Raw genomic sequence first — 5,859 nt, forward strand, 5'->3', positions numbered from 1 at the left:
CTGCGGTGGACTCTAGGGAAAGAGCCCATGCAGGAGCCAGTACTCTGGTGGTGTCCTGTCCCTCAGGAAGCCCCGCCTGTCTTCCAGTCCAACACACCCTTCCCTCCCTGCCCAGAGCTCTGTGTTCCCCTCCAGCTGAAGGACCAGCTCACACTGGGCTATCGTGTGGGGCCCCACTTAGGTGCCACCTGTGTATCCACAGCTAGCCAGGGGCCACCTCATGTCCTTGTTAACAGCCGGGCACTGAGCACAGAGGAGGTGCCCAGGAACATAGTCATGACAGGCTGATCAAATGCACAGGCTCCATTTCTGGCCAGTGGGTTGACCTGCCATGTAAGTCATTTAACTTCAGTGTCCTTGTCTCTCCGGTGCAGAGACAGATAGAGACCTGGCTCACCTCCCGGGTGGCCATGAATTTAAAACTCTCTGAAAGGGCCAAATGTGCAGAACCAAAGTGTGGCGAGTAACACGCTTGGGTTCACGCACCTTCGCAAATGCTTTTCTTATTTTTTTTAAAAAAGTGTTTAAGAAGGGCGATCACTTCTCTTCATTTCCTGCCCTCTCCCCTCCGCAGGGGCATGAGACATTTCGTTCAGGGTCGTTTCCGTCTGGGGGGAGGTAGGCCTCTCGAGGGAATGGCCCCCTTTAGGAATTTATACCGGCTGGGAAATATAATCCAGTGTTTTCCAGCCATCATTTAGCAAAGAGTTGTCATCAGAGTGGTTTGCTCCCGCCCCAGGCCGCCTCCCCTCCGCCCCTCCCTGCCCCGGAGGACCGACTTGGTGACTCTTTTCGTAGTTATGAACAAGCAAATCTGCGAAAACTTAGGAGGCCTCGGCTGAACCAAAAACATTTTTCAAAGAAACACTTTCCAGCCCAAGAAAGGTAATATCCTGGAGGGCTGCCTGCCTTCCTGCAATTAACTAGAATACCACCCAGCGGCGCTTTTGTTGGCTACCATTTCCCATGGAAATACCTCAAATGCTTTTCCTTCTGGTGGTTCAGCAACTAGAGACATGGAAACAGACAGCAGCTCTAAAATGGGACCTTTGTCTCTTTCCTGTTCAAGCCACAGAAGGGCAGCTGGGACCAGAGAACCCTTCCTCCGCCACCCACCGCAGTCCAGGCTGCCCACAAGGGACAAGGGGCCTGCTCCCGGGTGGGCTCAGGAGCCAGGGGCCCTGAGGCTGGGAGGGGTGCCCTCTGAGGAGGGGCTGGGGTTAGACTTGACCAAGTGTGCACTCAAGCCCAGCCCCGCTAGAAAGCCTCCAGCTCCCTGAACCTGACCAAGGGCCAGCACTTCCCAACCCCCAAGCCTCCACTTCCTTATCTGTTAAGTGGGGAAGGAAAGTCTTGCAGAGTTGTGGTGAAGAGTAAGTGAGGTGACTTGTGTATGCAGTAGGTGCTGGTGACGGGGCACTTTCCGTCCGATTCCTCAGGCTGGAGCACGGCCTTCTGGATGTTCCCAGGTTTCCTTTTCGAATAGCCGTCCTGGAGGGATGGTCTGTGAGGGCGAGCAAGAGCTGTAGCCAACGGGAAAGGAAAGAACCCAAGGAAAGACATGGTCGGGAAAATCAAGCAACAGTGCTGCCAATCTGTCACATCAGGGTTGATGGCAGAGAGGTCCCCAAAAGCAAGATTTGGGACTTCCAAGCCACCATGGGCACCTAGAAAATGTCTCCTCTGAGGAAAAGACTACCAGAGCTACCTATGCCCCAGCCGGGTTGTCTGTACGTCATTAAGACAAGAATATCACAGCGTCACAAGGTCCAGAAAGGGACGTTTCAGCAGGACACACCCCTCCAACTTCAAGCCTAACCAGATTGTACCTCCAGGACATAACGCAGGCCCGCTGCACCCCCAGCTGTCACCCGCACTGCTCTGCAACCAACTGGGTTATGGGCCTGCAACTTCCCTTGTCCACTGACAGTGGCCTGTGAAGCCCCAGAAGGACCTCCAGCCCAGATGACCTGTCCAACTGCAACATCTGCATCCAGAACTCCTCCACTCACTGGTCCTTCTTTAAGCAGAAAATGTACAATTTTGAAAACATTCAAACCATGGAGGAGATACAGGGAAGAATAAAGACAGCGAGGCGCAATGGCACGCCTGTAATCCCAGGGACTCAAGAGGCCGAGGCAGGAGGATGGCAAGTCCAAAGCCAGCCCCAGCAGCTTAGCAAAGTGCTAAGCAACTCAGCGAGACCCTGTCTCTAAATAAAATACAAAAAAGGGCTGGGATGTGGCTCAGTGGTTAAGTGGCCCTGGCTTCACTCCCTGGGTTCACTTTTTATTATTTAAAAAATAAACAAAAGAAAAGAGAAGAGGTGGGGAAAAGGGAACTTTGCTGTTGTTAACGAGGAACATGGAGATGGAGAAGCGAAACAAATATTTTATGACTCTAACTTGTATTTTATTTTGCTCACTGAATATCTCATTAGGTATAATTATCCTTGATCCTTTGTTGGACTAGGGCACTCTATAAATTAGTTATTTAATATCAGGTTGGACATGTTAAATTTAAACATATAATTTAGTCAGAAAATAACAAGTCTGGTCATTGAATTTCATTTTTATCTTTATGTGAAAAACAAACCTATAGGCCATTAATTCTTTATAAATCTAGCATCTTAACTTTGACCATTTTTGGAAAGCAGTTAAAATCATAATAAAGAAAGTCTTTGCGATTACAGAAAAAAGCTTTGGATGTTCATGTCCTTTGGACATCTTTAAAAGAACAATTCTGATTCCCAAAGCAAAAATCAAGATAGCTGAGGACTGGGGAGAGAGGAGAGATGACACCTGTGTTTGCCACAACCCACCTCCTTCTGCAGAAAAGGCGAGGTGGCTGTCAGGGAAGGGCACAGACACAGGAGTGAGGAGTCGGGAAGGTAAAAATCACCCCTTTGCTATTTTGCTAAAGAATGTCACCAGTGCCAATACCTTAGTTATTTGTTGTTGTTTATGCTGATTTTTTTTTAAATATTAGGCAGTAGAATCAAAAATGTTTTGGCCAATCCTACTTTTCTGACAATTTTTTTTTATGTTCAAGACAAAAAGAGTATAAAGAATAAAAGTAAGGGCTGGGGGTATAGCTCAGTTGGTAGAGTGCTTGCCTCTCAAGCATAAGGCCCTGGGTTCAATCCTCAGCACCGCCTAAAAAAACAAGAATAAAAGTAATCGCACATATTCACACCACCCTGAGTTAAAAATCGTTCATTTTTCTTTTACTGGAACATTAAGATGAGGCATGAACTGATATAATCATGCTTATTTGGCTTTATTATAGGTTCCATAACAAGCAGTCTGTTTGGATAGCGCCCTGCCGCACTGGTCAGCAAAATATTGAAGTTCTTATGTACTAGTTGGTGGACAACCCTTCCACCTGGGCCCGTCCCCGGAACCCTTGCACTTGACTACATCTGGCAGGGAGGAGGGGGCAGTTAGATTACTGCCCTGTATTCATCAGCTCTCTGACACTCGTGAGGGTCAGATTCCATATCTGTATGTCCCCTGGGCCCAGCAGCCTGGACTTCTCAGTGTGTGGACATCCTGGCGTGGAAGTGACCATCTCCAACTGCCCTTCCCCTGGCAACGCCCTCACATGGCCACGTGTGGAACTGCGGCCTCTGGGTTAGGAAAGGCGGGCAGATAGGAACACCACAGGCCCTGGTCCACTGCTGCCAGTCCTGACAGCATGGGGCACCCAGGAGAAGGAGGGATGCCAGGTGTCCATAGGACCAGAAGTCACCTGGGGTGTAGGTCCCTTTTTCCAGTCTCAGTGGTAGAGGTCAGGATTCAGGTAATCGGAGGCCCCACAGTGAGCAGCTCCTTGCATCTGCCCAAAAAGTTAAACTGGATCTAATTAAGTAGACACTTCAAGGAATCATTTCATTAATCACAGCAATATGGGATATACAGAGACTTCAGAATTTTTAATAAGGCCTAGAAAATGTTTACTTGAATTGCAGTTAGTAAATCAGAAACTGGAAGTCAAAGCCATTTACAATATCGCTGATGTGCAGACAGATTTTTCTCTCACTGAGGCAACGAGCTACCTGGTCACATGACTGGGAGAGTTTGTTTGCTGCCCTTCCCTGCGTCACAGCATGGCCCCACATGGCCCCAACCAAACCGCAGCTCATTTCCGCTAAAGGTCATGCAGACAACTCTTGAACCATTTGTGCTATAAGATAGAGAATAAAAGAATATATTTTAAAATCTTTGATGTACTTATTGGATTGTGTGATTTACATTATTATTCTAGTTAAATATTTGAGTACCAAGACCTATCCCTCCCAATAGAGTGTTACCTGTTGGCAAGATTTTTGTAAATGCCATCTTATTTCATACATCGCGGCTCTCCCTCTTTTTCTCAGCGGTCCCTTTTAACTGCTGCACTGTACCTCCTCTTGTGACTCCCCCACATCCCAGTGGTCCTTTTCCTGTTTCAGGTGGTGTGCTCCTGGGTACAAGTTGAAGCGTTCCTCCAGGGCATAAATGCTGAAATTGAATTATCGGGCCTTAGGATTCAAGTACCTTCCGTGTCGGCTGGGTCACTTTCTCCCGCCATCAGAGTATGAGACCACGGTTTCTCTTTTTATCTTCATCCCTATTCCATACCGTTAGACTAATGTTTTTGGTCTGATGAGTGGAAATGGCGTCTTGATGTTTTGACTTTGAGTCCCCTGATCACTGGTGTGGCCGGGCATCAGCCGTGGAGATCTTCTCAGCAAATTGTCTTTTATCCTTTTTCTATTAGGTCATTTGTCTTTTCATTTTTATTTGGTTTCTTTTGCCAGCCTGAAAATGGAATCAAGCTTACTGTTCTTTCCCTTTAAGTGTGTTACACACATGCGTGTCCATTGTGAGCACATTTTATTAAACGTGTATTTGTGAAGGCTATAGCCAAGTCGTGTTTCAATTCCTCCTCCCTCCCAGTGGTTCTCCCCCTCCCATTAGGGTCACTAGACCTCCCTCCACCCACCCCTCACCCAGGACAAGGCTGTCCTAGTCTCTGAGAAGGGAAGAAGAACTCTCATCCCAAGAAGCACCCCTTGACCTTTCTTCAGGGAAGGGATATCCCAATTTTCCTGGGATAGACCAATTTTCTCAGATTTCCCAATTAACACCACCACCTCCTTGGCACCTGTGACACTCAAACTGAATCATATTCTGACACATCTCACTTTTTACATATTCAAAAATCATTAAGCCAAATTTGCAGTTGGCAAATAGAAATAGTCCAACTCACTTTCGGTTGTTTTACTGTTTATATTTTGAACACAAATAAAATTCCAAGTGGTCATATAGAATGACCGAATTAAAGAGGCTCTGGGGCTGGGGCTGGGGCTCAGTGGTAGAGAGCTTGCCTCACAACCGTGAGGCACTGGGTTCGATTCTCAGCACCGCATACAAATAAAGGAATAAAATAAAGGTCCATTAACAACTTAAAAAATATTTTAAAATAAATAAATAACTAAAGTGGCTCCACACCTGCTTCTTTCTCTTTCGTAGTCACCATGCTGTCCCTGTTTATCTCCTCTTCATTGTTGAAACCCCGGAGTGCTCCTTCAGGGGTGGAGGCATAAACTGCTCACCAAGCCTGCATGACTTTGGAGAGACACGAACTTATTCCCCAAGTGAATGTGCCCGCGAGTGTCAGGGGCCAACTGCATACTGAGTCTTCTCCACATTGGCTTCCTGGGTCTCTGTGCTGGGGGACAGCCATCATGTCCACAGCATGGCCCGCAGAAAAGAGGCAGGGGAAGGACACGCCTTTTGCACATTCCCGCCTCTGTCCCCATGGCCAGGACTGGACATGTGGCTTTTTTATCTGGGCTCTGCGAAGGGACTGTTG

General features: G+C 47.5%; 1 non-coding gene across 1 annotated transcript; it reads left to right on the forward strand.

Moving 5' to 3' along the window:
• The first annotated feature begins 3,084 nt into the window (after positions 1 to 3,084).
• Trnae-cuc (transfer RNA glutamic acid (anticodon CUC)) lies at positions 3,085 to 3,157 on the forward strand. Its single transcript has one exon. It is a non-coding gene; the product is annotated as a tRNA-Glu (tRNA).
• Positions 3,158 to 5,859: the final 2,702 nt, after the last annotated feature.

This window comes from Sciurus carolinensis, chromosome 7 (genome assembly GCF_902686445.1).
Source record: "Sciurus carolinensis chromosome 7, mSciCar1.2, whole genome shotgun sequence".
NCBI lineage: Eukaryota > Metazoa > Chordata > Mammalia > Rodentia > Sciuridae > Sciurus > Sciurus carolinensis.